General features: G+C 41.1%; 1 long non-coding RNA gene across 1 annotated transcript; it reads right to left on the bottom strand.

The window, feature by feature from the left end:
- Nucleotides 1-1,243: 1,243 nt before the first annotated feature.
- LOC115142098 (uncharacterized) lies at nucleotides 1,244-4,143 on the bottom strand. Its single transcript, XR_003865460.2, has 3 exons — nucleotides 3,956-4,143; nucleotides 2,792-2,983; nucleotides 1,244-2,509 (listed from the first exon to the last, which is right to left on the bottom strand). It is a non-coding gene; the product is annotated as an uncharacterized LOC115142098 (long non-coding RNA).
- Between the last annotated feature and the right edge of the window lie 12,563 nt (nucleotides 4,144-16,706).

The following is a 16,706-nucleotide window of genomic DNA, read 5'->3' as shown; positions in this document are numbered from 1 at the left end:
AATAACGGCTTTAAACAATGAAGTCCAGACTCTAAACCAAGTGAAATAGCTCCAACTCTACATTCAGTTGTGCTGCTCTGTGGCTGACCCTGTGCCTCTCAATGTGTGTTCTATTCTATTCAGATACATTAATAGTTACATGAATGCATGATTATCTGTGCTACCTTTTGGATGGTGGGGGCAGACAGACACTAGACAGGGACAGGGTGAGCAGGGTGGGATGGGTTAGAGGAGAGGAGAGGGTGTCTGGGTTCCCTACGGCAGACAGTCTTGGGACAGACAGACGCTAGGCTGCAAGGCCTCAGGGATGCCAGTGCTACTGACAAGGTCCTGGTGTCACATGATGCCATGATGGGGAAAACAAGGTCAAACAAAGTCCGGTTACAGCTGTCTGTCTGTCTCCCTCAGACTGGCAGACTGACTGGAACCAGCAAGGTGACATGTCATTTCCAAAAGAAAGTAGAAAATAAAACAAGACGTAACTGAAATAATTATCTGGAGTGTGTCATCTCTTTTATATGTCGTCATCCACTTTGTGGACTAGCACCCTTTTAAATCACAGATACCCTCAATTTGACCAGCATGGTGCCTAGGCTAAGTGCAGAGAGCAAGGTGTATAGGGAGAGATGGAGAAAAGGTCATGGGGTTGAGGCATAGAGGGGAAAGAAGCGGGTTGAGGTGTACAAAGAGTTGGAGGATTTAAATAGGCAGTAGTATGGGAAGGACATATTTTGAAGTAACAGTTGAAGAGAGTATAGAGAGAGCAGGAAGAAAATACAATGATATCACATTGGTATATTAGTCGATTTAATCATTTGATGTTATTGGAGGAGGTGTGAGCGGAGAGTTTATGTTAATAAATGAGGTACACTGGTACTGATAACATACAAATGAATCCATGGTCGACCAATAACACAATGGAATTTAGTATATTGAGCACAACCAATCCAAGAGACTAATTGGAAACCATGGTGACAACAGGAGTATGTTGACATTGAGACATATTGATCAATATGTCAAAGCACTCTATGCCTGAGGCAATTTTGAAGTAAAAACAGAGAGATTACCATAGAGAGAGAGAACGATATAGAAAGAGAGAGAGAGAGAGGGGTTGCACTTTAGTCTCCCCTTAGCCTTGCCGGGGGTGTGACGCTGCGCCTATCTGTCTGATCTGGTTTGCTATAGGCTTTTTATTGATCACAGGCTGGGTGAGGGTAAGGATGAGTGGTTTGATTAGGTGCCCCTGGTGGTACTGTCTATCTGTGTGTCTGTGGCCAGTGGTCAGTCTGTTGACTGGTAACACCGTTACATCCTGGGGCCAGTTCCCAGTCCAGCCCAGTTAACACCAGACAATACCAAAACACCCTGGACCGATCCCAATGATTCCAGTCTAGTTCTTAGCATTCAGTCTATCTGTAATAAATGTTTATTCACTCAGCAGTCTCAGCACTGTTAGCAGTAGATACAGTTCAGTAGAACAGATGTTTCTGTGTGTTCAAAGTCCCACACATCACAATCAATGCACCAATTAATGATATAGCAACACTAACTTTAGGTTGAAAACAAATGCCAAACTATGTGCTAATGGAAAACACCTCAAATGTGTTTTTTAAAATATTTTTTTTAGTTATACATTAAAATACACAGTGAAAGTAATATCAGCCACATTCAGGTGAATCCAAAATGATAGTGGATCAATCCTTGCAATATCCCAATCTACCTCTGGATGGAGCCTTGCCACCATGAGAAGTTTGAACCATATTCTGAACACAAGTACAGTATCTTTACAAGATGGCAACACAAAAATATCCTAACAGGCAATAACCCCTAGCGTGTTATGCTAACCACCCATGAGGCTGATCCAGTAGCAATATATGTATTTTCTTTAACAGCAGGAACTACTCATGTGAACATAATTACTTTACAATGTAATAACTACAGTATTCTACCGTACAGTCCATTTGAAAACCATAATAGAAAATAAATGATAACACTCTGATCCTGTTGAGGATCAGTCAATCCACAATGTAAATTAAAGCACTCCTTGACCAAAAGGTAATTCTCCTGCCATAGGTAATGCCCCAGGCAGTGTGCTGGGGATAGGCTGTAATGGTGGTGGTGTGTGTGTGTATGTGTGTGTGTGTGTGTGTGTGTGTGGGGTGCGAGCGCATGTGGGGATGCGCTTGTATGCGTGCATGCATCCATGTGTGTGCGTGTGTATGTGTGTGTGCCTGTTTTGAGGACAGGATTGTCAGAAGCTGGAATGTGGTGTACGGACCTGGGGCCCACAAGGCTCCCTCTCAACATTAGGCCTGCTGGTCGGCTTGCGGTAAGTGAGTCGGCGACGGAAGTATCCGCTGAGCAGGATGTAGATGAAAGGGTTAATGCTGCTGGCGGCGTAGCTGAGGTACACTGACAGGTAGTATCAGGTGTAGTAGGCCAGCGTGGGCCGCCGCAGTGTTAAGTTGACCAGATGGCTCGGTCCCGGGACTAGTTGTTAGCACTGAAGCTGAGGAGGGGAGAGGAACCAGGGGCAGGGGTTAGTGACAATAATGACCAGCATAGAAGCATGAATCAAGAAGTTCCCTCCCGCATCAGATAAGTCATACCCACTATAATTTTTTCTATAATTTTGGTTTACTGAGTGGTTAACCTTGTCTTCAGGCTCAATTTCTACCCACAGAGAAATAGATGGCTAATGACTAGATTACTGAGTGGAGGTCATGGTTCCGTTAGATTTCTCCAGCATAGAACTGTTTTAATGTCTTTTTTTTTTAGTTTGAACACCCACCAAAACCTGTAATTTCATACTTGTGGGCATCTCGATTTCTAGTGCCTGCCACGGTTGATGACCACGACTCCATTTGACCACGCTCCCTGGACATCCTCCAGGTATAACACAGGATCACCGGATCAGGTGTAACAGGTGAGGATAAGGGGCAAGGGCAGAAAGAAAGATGTGATGGTCTGATAGAGGGTGTACCTGGGGGGGGTGAGAGAGAGAGTGAGAACAAACATGTGTATCAGCTTGCAGTAGCTACAGTACCATCCCACGAGGCAAAAACTGTTTGAATCAATGTTGCTTCCATATAATTTCAACCCAAAAAATATGTTGAATCAACGTGGAAAACTAATTGGATCACCTTTTTTTTCACCCAACTTTTAACCTAAATCCAATGACATGGTTACATTTTTCATTGATTTCACTTTAGTTGACTCAACCAAATGCCGATAAAAACTAAACATTGAACTGATGTCTGTGCCCAGTGGGATGTCCCACTGCTATGAATAAGTTTGATCATTAGATAGAATGTAGGAACTGTAGCTAAACAAATTTTCACACTGTTAAAAGTGTCCCCAGGATTACAGTAATTACAATGAAGGGTGCGCGTAGCGAAGCACTCAAGTAGTAGGTGTTCATTTTTCTACCACTGATTAATACTATGCTCGAAAGCAACTCTTCTTCTGAGAACAGGTTCCGCCGATGGTTTTTCTGCCTGATAGCCTAAAAGGCCTCTTTACCAATTGAATTGACATTTGGATTTCTATAAACAGTTTCTGCAGGAGTCCAGTAATTTCCCCAGCCAATAACATGTGTATGGTTAGTCTTCTCATTATTATGGAAAGTGTTGGACTTAAATGGCTGACCTGATGTAGCCCATAGTCTGTGATTGCATTCCTATTTATAAAGCTAGTTGGGGGGAGTGGGGTTGAATATGGCATTGTAGTAGATCATGATATAGAGACCAGCATGACTCATCTGACCCCACCAGACATATATACATTAACTCCAAGTTCTATTAACATCAGATTTCATATTTCTTTCAGCATTGAACATTTATTTCAAGAGCAAACCAACAACATGATTTAATGTTGAAATCATGTTATTCAAGTCAATTCAATATCCACCTAAATTCAATGTTGATTTGATGTTAAGTCAGGGTTGTGACCTTACCATAGCACCTCTTCAGGTGTGACCAGGTTCATGGAGCAGCTCTCCAGTCCGTCAGGGAAGAGAATTACTTTGGAGTGGACCCAGGCGGGAAGGACCATGACAAATGACACCACCCACACAAACAGGTTGATCCAGATGGTCTTAGAGAGGGTTCGGAGGTCATCAGACGGAACGGGTGCACCACCGCCAGGTACCTATGAGACAATTGATAGATCAGTGTGAGGAACTGACCAATTAAACCGACTATATGCCACAAACATACATCCCCATTAAATAACCTAATTTATATCCTTGCAGATATAGACTGACAACAGAACAATCTATAGAAGGGTTGGTTGTTTAGCAACAAAACCGACAAGGTTGGTTTTGGAATGTTGACTACATGTAAACGATATTTTGTCTCCAATGTTTGCAAAAGAAAACATAATACATTTGCACAATGAGCACTTGTTTGTCTCTCAAATGCATTGCTAAAGTTGTTGGTTAGCTAGCTAGCGAATTTGAGCCATATTAGGATTGACATTAAATCAATCAAACACCTCAAAACAAGACAGTGTCAAGAACAAGATGAAACTATAGTAGCTGAAACGAGACACTTGTGGTTTCCCGCATGGCAGTTTCTTGTCATTGTTACTAGCCATTTGGCCATCCAGAATCACAACAATTTACAGACTTCTGCCCCATTGAAGCATGCACATTGTTTTTTTGTGACATTGTCAGCTAACCCATCTATACAAAGTCAGGTAAGGTCACTATGTTACTGTCTGTAATACAGTGCAGATGAGCCTGTAAAGTGAGAGTGAGTGTAGAGATTGCGGGCGAGACGATTGAGTTTTCATCTTACGCTGGCTTGGAACGAATGGAAAGGTAACTTGGATCATGAGCAGAACAGTTAGCTAGAGACGATTGTCAGTGGGTTCCGCATCAAATCCAATTGATTTATAAAGCCCCTCTAACATCAGCTGATATCTCAAAGTGCTGTACAGAAACCCAGCCTAAAACAGCAAACAGCAAGCAAATGCAGGTGTAGAAGCATCCAACTGGACACTGACATGGAGGCTGCTACGCTCTTCAATTATACAACTGAGATCATGACATCATCTGCATTTCACTAGAAAGAGGGCATTCAGGGTAAATAAAACCCATGAATTATTCAACTTCCACAAATCAGCTAATCTGTTAGTTGTTCCTAATCTGAGCCAGATATCACTTTTAAGAAGTTGAGGGAAATTGATTGTCCCTCCAGTTATGCAACATCCTTTGAAAAATCTTGCATGTTTTTAGTGGGACTCTGGCATTTTGTATGCGATTTGTATAAGAGTGAATTTAACAAAACCAGAGTAGAACATCCAGAAATGGCCATGGATTGAATGGTAAATAAAGTATAGACAGTGTAACAGCAATTTGGAAAACTAAAGGACATTATTGATTACGTACTTCAGTTTTCTATGGAAGTATAAATAGAAATGCAATCACAGACATCATGGAATGTAGAGTGTGTGGTGAATGCACAATGTTAACATACAAAACGTTTGTACCGCAACCACTGTGAAAGAAAATGTTAGGAACAGTACGGTACTAAATGCACTACAGTGGAGTGTTAGCCTGGCTGATGGGTAAATCCATTTGAATGCAATCACATTTTGACAGCTTCCCTTTTGATTGGAACAAAACCTTCCATACATATTTGCCCATTGTTGAAGCGCTCAGAAAGGGCCTTTTTGGACCTCAATGCAAAAACATTCAAGAGATAAAGGTGCTCAAGATACCCTATTTTGCATACCCCACCATACCATGAGATATCCATGTCTTCATCTCTGGAAAAGATTAACAGTTGAGATTGATATCATTTAAAAGCTTACAAACAAGGTTGTCAAACTATTTTCTCATAATTTTTTTTTTTTTTTTTAAACTCTGGGGAAGCCAACCCCCCTAAAAGCCATATTACATGTGTTGTGATAATATAGTTGTTTTCCCTATGACCTGTTAGTTCATATGCCTTGCGACCGTGATATATAGGCCTATGTTACGTCTGTCGTTAAATGAAGACCAAGGTGCAGTGTGGTAGGCGTACATTTTCTTTAATATAAATGTTCCACCAAAAAACAACAACTCAACGAACGCAAAGCTAGGAGTGCAACACATGCAGCACAAAAAGACAAGATCACACAACAGAAGGTGGGAAAAAGGGCTGCCTAAGTATGATCCCCAAAATAGAGACAACGATAGACAGCTGCCTCTGATTGGGAACCATACTCGGCCAACAAAGAAATATAAACATAGATTTCCCACCCTAGTCACACCCTGACCTACCAAATAGAGAATTTAAAGGATCTCTAAGGTCAGGGCGTGACAGCCTAAGGCCGAGACAATAAGAAGACACAGTGGCACACCTTTGTTTCATCACAAAACAAGACAGCAACCTCTGTCCGGTGAAATCCACAAACCATATTGCATGTAACAAACAGCTACATGACCTACAGCATGTTCAAGCAAGTTAATGTTTCCGACATTTTCGGACTACTAAACAACTATTGATTTAGAACCAGAGAGATACATGACCTACAGCAAGTCGCAAAGAAAACAGGAGCTGCCTCCACTATTCCAGTACCATTTCAACAGCATCAAATCGCCTATGCTTAGTCTAATACCGTAACAACTAAAAGATACCAAAAACAATTTACCAATCAACGTAAGCTAAATATGATTTGGCTGTCCATGGTTCTGATTTCTGTGTGTGTGTGCGTGCATTCAAGTAGAAAAAACGCTGACTCACCCTACGCCAATGTCATCCTCCTCTCTTTCATGTTGACAAACGGTCTATGACTCTGTCATGCAGTACGCTTATAGTTTTTGTTGTCATAGGCTACCTGGCTAAAATGCTTGCTCATAAGTTCCTTTCATGGGCAACAATGAGCCAGCTAGTTATCATCAGCCTACTACAACTAGCTACATGTTGATCTTTCATCCTCTCAGGCCTTGTATGAATTTAAAGGTTGGATAAGAATCACCGTTATAATCATTGGCCAGTACGGAGAATTAAGTAAAACCACAAGTCCAAATCCCTATCTCCATCCATGGCTAATTTAGGAAAGGGCCAACTTTAGATAGCTTGCCACCCGAGGACAACACAACGAGATGCCCATTTTTTCTGTCAATTACATTTAGCTCTCGATGTGATTGGTGTGAAGCCAAGTCCAAATTGGCTTCCCTTGACACATTTTTTTGAGGACCATTCACTGTTGAGCTCACTCAGTTTAGCTCAACGCTGATTGGTTATTATTTTATACTTTTTTTTAATCAAGGGAGGCCAAATGCTCACTGGCTTCCCTTGCATTCAATGCAACAATGTCATACTCTTTTTGGCCAGACAGCGTCAGATATATGGGGTACACATACATACAGAGGGACGCTGTTTCGCTGGCTCGGATGCTTTCTCCGGTGAGATACATTCAGCCTCTTGCGAATTGAAGGGAAATTATGAAACACAGTGAGTTAAAAAGGTAATAAAAAATATATATATATTGGTTAATGTTTTGCGGAAGCCTGACTTCCCTTGGCTCCATGAATACCCACCACTGCAATTAAAAAACTATATATTCTACTTTCAAATGGTACCACAAAGATGGTTGGAAGTCTGCTCATCAGAGAAAGTTAACTTGAATGGGAAGATCTCTTGTTTTAAGTTATACTTTCAATTTTCCATAGGAAACCTATAGAAATCATAGAAGTATAGATAATAGAATAGACATGACTATTTCATTTTTTTATTGCTTTGGTACTGTGGTAAGATTTCACAACTCTTAGTATAAAAATCTAAACAGGTCATCAAAAGTTTTTTTTTTTTTTAACTTTAAGAACATTTTCAATTGGCTATATACAACAATCAAAATCACACAGTAACCTTTTCAACAAACCTCAGTGTTTCATCTACAAATACCTTTCACAATGCAATGCTCATAATACTTTTCATATGATTCTCAAAAAGTTCTACAGCTGCACCATCGAGAGCATCCTGACCGGTTGCAATGTAAGGTGCTATAGAGGGTAGTGCGTACGTGTCAGAGGATGGCCCCAAAAATTGTCAAAGACTCCAGTCACCTCACCCAAGTTATAGACTGTTCTCTCTGCTACCACACGGCAAGCAGTACCGGAGCGCCAAGTCTAGGTCCAAAGGGCTTCTTAACAGCTTAATGGCCATCCAGACTATTTTCATTGGCACCCTCTATGCATAGTCACTTTACATCTACCTACATGTACAAATTACCTCAACTAACCTGTACCTCCCGCACATTGACTTGGTGCCGGTACCCAACGTATATATAGCCTCGTTATTGTGATACTTATGTAATTTTTAACTTTAGCTTATTTAGTAAATATTTTCTTAACCAACAATGCAGTTCAAGAAATAGAGTTAAGGGCTTGTAAGTAAGCATTTTATGGTAAGATATTTTTTTTATTTTTTTTTTTTGGGGGGGGGGGGGGTGAGCTTTATTATTGCAAATATACTGAACATAAATATAAATGCAATATGCAACAATTTCAAAGATTTTACTAAGTTACAGTTCATATAAGGAAATCAGTCAATTGAAATCAGAATGAGTTTTTCTCCCCAGAATGGCTTATTACAGACAGAAATACGCCTCATGACCGCACATTTTAAAGTGACCTTTTGTCCCCAGCACAAGGTGCATCTGTGCAATGATCATGCTGTTTGTTTAATCAGCTTCTTGATATGCCACACCTGTCAGGTGAATGGATTATCTTGGAAATGGAGAAATGCTGACTAACAGGGATGTAAACAAATGTGTGTACAACCTTTTTGAGAAATATGCTATTTGTGCATATGAAAAATGTCTGGGATTTTTTTTATTTCAGCTAATTGAGTTTTATTTTTACAAGGCCAGTGCACATGAATCAACATTTCAGTAAAAGTGCCGGTTTTAGCCAGCCGGCTAATTTTCAACCGCAGTCCCTGGGCAGGTTATTAAAAACAATTACAATATAGACTATCATTGAGCAGTGACCACACGCAGAGCAACATAGGACAAGCAAGACATAGCATACAGACAGAGCAAAATAGAACAAAAAGCAGCAAGAAAAAAATTCATAAAAGCAACAGTGTTTCCACACCTCACAAGCTACAGACAACAGACAACATGGAAAGCGGCAATACACAGCTAGGGATTATGTTCACAAATCTGATTGACCTTTAGCCATGTCTTCATGCATTTTGTGAAAGTGTGATATGTGGTGCAGTTGTGTGTCTGATGGCAGTGCATTCCAGACATGGGAAGCTTTCACAGAGAAAGCGGATTTACTAAAGGTGCTTTTCCTTAAGGGAACTATACAGTCACCTCTCATGGCAGACCTTGTGGATCTGCTGCCATATGTTTGGGTTTTCTGTTTAACAAAAATACTGAGTGGAGGGGGAGCCAGGCCATTTAGGATCTTGAATACAAGACATGCGTCGGTGTATTGCACAAGATTTTCCCAACTCAGGAGCTCATGCTTTCTGAGGATGTAACAGTGATGATGGCTATTGGGCTTCCTATCAAGCACTTTGAGAGGCTGTTTGTAGAGAGACTGAATACGTTTTAATGTTGTACAGCAAGCTTGGGCCCAACTAGTCAAGAAGTATGTTAAGTGGGGGAGTATCATAGATTTGAAGTACAGTTTTGCTGCCTCTGTAGTCAAACAATTTTGTATAAATCGGAAATGATCTAGGTTGAATTGTTATCTGAATGACCTTTTTCACATGCTTTTTAAAAAGAGAGGTTGGAATCAAGTATGATGCCAATGTACTTAAAATCAGATACCACCTGGAGCTTCTCCCCTGACACATAGACATCTGGCTCAGTAGCATCTGTTGCCCTCTTTGTGAAGAACATGCAAACAGTTTTTTTCACATTGAGATGCAAACACGAGTCACTGATCCACTTTGTAACCTGGACCATTACAGTAGTGAGTTCTTGTGCAGCTCGTTTGCTCTTTGCATGCACATATATCACTGTATAATCTGCATACATTTGAACTTCAGACCCAGTACAGACAGAAGGCAGACCATTAATGTACAGGCTGAACAGGAGGGGCCCCAGTATTGACCCTTGAGGCACGCCCACATCATAGCTAAGAGTGGGCGAAAGATCATTGCTCACTCTGACACACTGAGTTCTGCCTTCAAGGTATGATTTCATCCATCTCAAGGCATCGAGGGAAAAGTTGAACTTGGACAATTCTGTGATGAGAATCTCATGGTTAACAGTATCAAAAGCCTTCATTAGGTCCAGAAACACAGCCCCAACAACGCCCCCTTTGTCCATCTTGGACTTCACATTTTCCAGAAGAAAGCAGTTGACCGTTTCTGTGGAGTGTTTCGCTCTGAAGCCAAACTGCATGGAGTGTAATGTGAAGGGGCTGTTGTTGAGGTGGGAAATCAGTTGTTCTGCTACACACTTTAACAACCTTTGACACCACAGGTAGTATACTAATGGGCCTGTAGTTACTCACATCAGCAGGGTCGCCCGATTTAAAGATGGCCGTTATTTTGGCAGACTTCCATACCTTTGGAAACACCCAGAGACCAATAGATGTGTTGGTGACCTTAGTAATGGGGCCAATGAGTGACTCTTTGTAGTTTTTAAGAAAGGTAGAGTCCAGCCCTAACACATCTTTGGCTTTAGAGTTCTTTAGTGAGCTAATCACCTTGTTCACCTTTGACTCAGAAACCTCCCTTGTGATGAAAACAGGTTGAGTGTCATTTACTAGCACTGAGCCAAAGAAACCAGTGGAGGGGTTCTGTGTCAGTACCCTGACAGAGTCAATAAAGTAGGAATTGAAGGCTATTACCATTTCGACTGCATCCTGTGTTAGATTGTTATTCACCATGATTTCTAGTCTTTTTGTTGTGTTACTATAGTCTTTCCCTGTTAACTTTTTTAGATTCTCCCAGATCAATTTAGAATTTCCCTTTGCTTCACCAATTATGTTAAAAGAGTATGCCTTGGCCTATATGATTTCTTTCATCACCTTATTTCTCAACATGGTAAACCTATGTCTGTCATGCTCTAATTTGGACCTTAGGGATATTTTTAGAGCATAATCTCCTTTCATCAATTTTCAGATTTCTCCATTTAGCCAAGGAAGAATGCTTTTTTGGCCAGGTTTGGATTTGATTTTCTTTATTTGTAGTCTGGATTGTAGATAGAAAAACCTGACTATCAGCTTCCACGTCTGTATAGGACAAGAAATCATTCCAGCTAATTCAATTGAGTTTTCAAAATAGTATAATTCACTCTTAGGTATTCTTAGTTGATCCGGCTTTCTAACAGTAGAGATGTTAAACCTGCTCTTAGACAGCTTTCTGGCTATAAGTGTCAGATTATGATCAGATAGCCCAGTACCCATATTGAATGATTTAGTCACTTTCTCTAGTTTATTACTGAACACCAAATCAATCTGTGTTTTAGAGCAACAAGTCACCCTGGTTGGCCTTTTAACTAGCTGTGTAAGGTCAGAGGTATTAGTGATCCGATTGAGGGTTTTCCTACAAGACTTGCCCTCATAATTGATATTAAAATCTCCCATTAAGATGACCTCTTTCCCAAAGTCACATTCCCTAAGCATGTTATTAAACTGATCAAAAAAAACATTTGGTAGAAGGTGGTCTATACACTCCAATAAGGGTAAAAGACATTTGGTGAGATATTGTAACATTCAGGCCAATACATTCTAGTTCATTATCACATGACCCCTCAATTTGTTTACATCGGATATGTTCTTTAATGTAAATCATCAGACCCCCTCCTCTTCCTTCAATCCTGTCTCTCCTGAAGACATTGTAGCCAGGCACAATCAAAGCAGCAGATGGAGAGTTTTTAATGGAGCCATGTCTCTGAGAGGCAGAGGAAGTCAAGGTTGGAGTCTGTGTAGATGTTGAATTTGATCACTTTTTGGAATGACACTACGAATGTTCAAGTGCCCCCCTAGTAGTCCCTTGGGCTTAGCTCGTGGGTCCCAGATGACTCGAGAGTGATTGACACATTGAAAAAAGTGACTTCTGTGTTTTCTGACGGCTGAGTTTAGGCCGTTTTGATTAGGGGCAGTTCGGTAGCGCAATTCTGAAACATGGGACCAGCACTTTACATGCTGCTTTTATATTTCTGTGGCTTCTATCAATGTAATTGTCTGCATCTGCCATGTATCAGTATGCAGAGGTGAGGACACAGAATTGAGTAAAATAACGTACTTAATCAAAAAAATAAATCAACCATAAATTCCACGCAGGGAAAACACACCATAACACAGAAGACTGATAACACTAAACAAGGAACACGCACAAAACATAATGGGAACCAGAGGGTTAAATGGGGAATTAATAATAATGTAATGGGAACCAGGTGTGTACAATCAAGACTAAACAAATGGAAAAAGAAACGTAGATTGGTGGCAGCTAGAAAGCCGGTGACGACGACCGCCGAACGAACAAGGAGAGGCACCAACTTCGGCGGAAGTCGTGACAGCATCATTTCCAATCCCCCATAAATGTTTTTGTTACGAATCCCTTTTGGCCCGACAGTCTAGGGGGGATGGTAATGAGACCCGTAACATAACTCATGCAAATTATAATTGTGACAAAGTAAAAGTGAGAACGAAATAACCACGACTACTGAAATCTACCGTCAAACTTAGGGTTTATTAATAAACACACGGTAATGGGGGGAGCAGGAAAAGGGGCTGAGCTGGACCCAAGGAAAGAAACAATAAGTATTCAAAAACACCCCTAAGCTAGACTACAGCTAACTAACTAACCAAAAATACAGTGGGTGGTCCGCCCAGTTCTAACTAGTGTATTTAACAAAGTTTACCTACGGGTAGTGTATGCCCATGGGCGACTTGTCTTGGTTTCCCCTTTTCCCACCAGTAAACAAACACCATAACCAAAACAATACTCACAGGTGATGACAAAGTGCTATGGAGGTGCTTAAACAAAAGAGAGGTTCATACAAAAAGAGAGGTTCATACAAAAAGAGAGCGTGACCTACAGACATGGCATTTAGAGAGAGATTGAGCTCTAGAGCAAACAACTGATGGGGTTTTTAAACCAAGGGAAAGGAACTGTGATTGGGTAGGAAACAGGAGTAGGTGTGTCTTCTAATTGATGATTGGATTGGTGATTGATGATTTTCACCTGTGAGGGGAGAAGGAGAGAAAAGAACACAGGATACACACACACACACACACAGGATACCTGTATCCGTAACAGTTTTTATGAATATATATTATTTTAAATATATATTGTATATATTTTCCTGTATTATTCTCCCATAACCCTACCATCCCTCCCTAATTGGAGTAAACTAATGGAATACAACACTTAGGCTTCTACTTCAAGCTCATACAGTAATACTATATACATTTTACAGACACAGTATATTTGACATCAGTTGTCTTTTGTTTGTTTTTAGTTCCAACCTTCAGCTGCGCTCAACCCCTCCCATCTATCTCCGAACACCATCCATTTAAAAAAAAACTGTGCTGTGATGTTTCACAAAAGTTCTGAACCTTACGATTCTGATAGTTTCTACAATGTACAGTTTATCAAATACGAGAGCTACACCTTTCCCTTTTATTCTATTCACTTTGAATAGTGGGTACATAATTCTGCAATTTCCTTCGTGAACTGATCATTCTTTCCTATTTTCATGCCAGTGAGTGTTTTGCCCAGGCTTTTAAACAGAGGCCTTACCATGGCAGAGGCTGCCAGATTAGTTCAACCCAATCTGAAAAGATCAAAGGTCATTTCGATCATGAGAACATTTAGCCAAGAAAACCGGTAAATCTGCAGAATATGCACTATGCTTTACCATTACTTTTACAGTAAATTACATATTGTAAATTCACAAAACATGTTACAGTAAGTATTCTTACAGTACGATCTAGTGACAGTATACTCTGGCCCCATGGTGATGGCCATGGCCGTGTGCTGACCGACCAGGAGGAGTGGGCAGTGGTGGAAATGGTGAGGGCCAGTAATGACATACAGTTATCCAAAATAAAGCAGGCCACCGCGGGTGACCGTCCAAGTGCCTAGACAACGTGGGGGAAACATCTCCATGTGTGCAGCTCTCTCTAACATGGTGCGTTAGGACGTAGTCACCTGTTTGAGCAAGTGATCTGTATTACGGGGTTGACCACTTCTCACACCCAGGCAGAAGTTAAAAGGTCACTGCTTAGCAGCATCAGTCCATGGGTAGCTCTCACTGTGCTGAAGTCAGTGTCAGTGTTTTTATTCGTTTTACTCCGTCGTCAAAAGAGAACATCACAAACAATGTTTTTAACTTTACTTCTGGAACTTCTCAAATAAATAGCCAGACGGACGAATAATGTCTCAGACAGTTCTCTCGTTAGGCGGAATAAGGTCCGTCTTACCAGGGGCTGGAAGACCTACTGAAGACTCAAAACAAAACAATCGAGTTCTTCTCAAGAGGCTGTATAGACAATAAGGTTTTTAAGAATCTATCAAACAATATGATGACTGACACCAGAGTATGTGAGTGGAGCTTCCCAACGGCTGGAGTGTCGACCTTTTCTCCCACTCCAATAGCGCTCACTTCACGAGCTCAGGGCATATCCGGCCCAGCATGCATTTGTAGTCTACTTGTGTGCTGCTATAGGCCCTTGCTTTAGCTACGGTCATGGAGTTCACTAATATTTTCATTAAAAAAACTGTAAAATCACATAGGTACAAAATCATGGTGACGTACAAAGATGAGGACGAAGAGCAGGAGAGGGAGTGCTGTGATGTAATGTCCACAACCAAAGAATCATTGTGGAATCTGAAAAGACACAAATCCCAAAAGCATGATGGTGTACTTACTACGTGCACATGTTAAAAGAAAGGAATGATGTGGTTAGCTAATTAAGTGTGTCATTGTAGCAAAGTATTTATATACAAAAAATCTGATCTCTTAAAAGTTTCCTTCATGTTTGTTCTATTATCTATACAATAGGCTTTGATTTGATTTTGGCCCAATAGGCCTGGCATATTCCATTTTTCAAGGAGCTTTCCCTTTGGTTGGGTTATTTATGTATTATTATATTTTTTTTACCCCTTTTTCATGTTATCCATTTGGTAGTTACAGTCTTGTCCTATCGCTGCAACTCCCATACGGACTCAGGAGAGGCGAAGGTCGAGAGCCGTTCAACCTCTGAAACACGAACCCGCCAAGGCACACTGTTTTTTTGACACACTGCTCTCTTAACACAGAAGCCAGGCGCATCAATGTGTTGGAGGAAACACAGTACACACTGGCGACCGAGTCAGCGTGCATGCGCCCGGCCCGCCAGACGAGTCACTAGAGTGCGATTGGACAAGGACATCCCAGCTGGCCAAACCCTCCCCTAACCTGGACGAAGCTGGGCCAATTGTGCACGGTCTCATTGGTCTCCCGGTCAAGGCCGGCCACAGCCTGGGATCGGACCAGGATCTATAGTGACACAGCTAGCACTGCGATGCAGTGCCTTAGACCGCTGCACCACTCGGGAGGCCTGGTTGGGTTATTTTCCCCACAGTACCTAAAATAAAAATCCCCCGCTGCTGGCCTGCTTGCTCTTCAGGCACTATCACATGAGCCTGAAGCCAAATACATGGTGTTTCTAAAAATGAATTCAAAGGCAATGATGCATTGCTCATTTAATTTGTATTTAATTCTAAGTCACAGCTTATATGCACAATTTATAGACTTTGATGATTTAATACAAAAACATGTTGTTTAAATGCTGAGTGCTTAATTAATATCCCTGACTTCCTACCAGCCTGGTGTGTCACAATTGCAAATGTTTCACAATACATTTCTTTATAGGCTATAGCCTTGAAATAAATAAATAATTCTCAGGCTCTGTGTCTGGCTCCTGACCTATTTAGAATATTTATATGCTGTTTAATATGACATGTGGCCTATTTGAAATGATGAGCGCTTTCATGTCTATTATAATACTTTTCATTCAAAACATATGGTTTGGTGTCAATACTTCAAAACCAAATGGTAGGTCCAGGTAGTCACACAAATTGATGGGTGTTGGTTCAATTGTGATTTTAATTAATCATATACCAAGAGAGTTCTCAACCATAATTATCATGCCTGTCTACATCAATTCTGACATTCAACAAACTGTATGGGGCCATAAACAAACAAGAAACAGCTCACCCAGAGGCAGTGTTTCTGGTGGGTGGAGACTAACGCGGGGAGGCATAAAACCGTCCTACCTCACTTTGACCAATACTAGGGGCGTTAAAACTCTACACCACTTTTATTCTACCCACAGAAACGCATACAATGGCCCCCTTCTGCAAATCTGACCACGACTCCATTCTCGTGCTCAAACAGGAAGTACCAGTGATGCCCTCAATATGGAAGTGGTCGGATGAAGCAGATGTGAGGATACAAGACTGTTTTGTTATGTTCCTAAATACATCCGATACCATTGAGGAGTTTACCACAACAGTCACAGGCTTCATCAATAAGTGCATAGACGATGTCGTCCCCACAGTGATTATATGAACATATCCAAACCAAAAACTATGGATTAAGGCAATATCCACCTAGGATAAAGGATACAGATACCACTGACAAGGAACGGGACATAGATGCATACAAGAAAACCTACTACGACCTCCAATGAGACATCATACATGCAAAAGGACAATACACTCAGAAAAAAGGGTTCCAAAGGGGTTCTTTGCGAAGGG

Source organism: Oncorhynchus nerka, linkage group LG14 (genome assembly GCF_034236695.1).
Source record: "Oncorhynchus nerka isolate Pitt River linkage group LG14, Oner_Uvic_2.0, whole genome shotgun sequence".
NCBI classification, from domain to species: domain Eukaryota; kingdom Metazoa; phylum Chordata; class Actinopteri; order Salmoniformes; family Salmonidae; genus Oncorhynchus; species Oncorhynchus nerka.
This window is presented reverse-complemented; position numbering and strand designations above follow the sequence as displayed.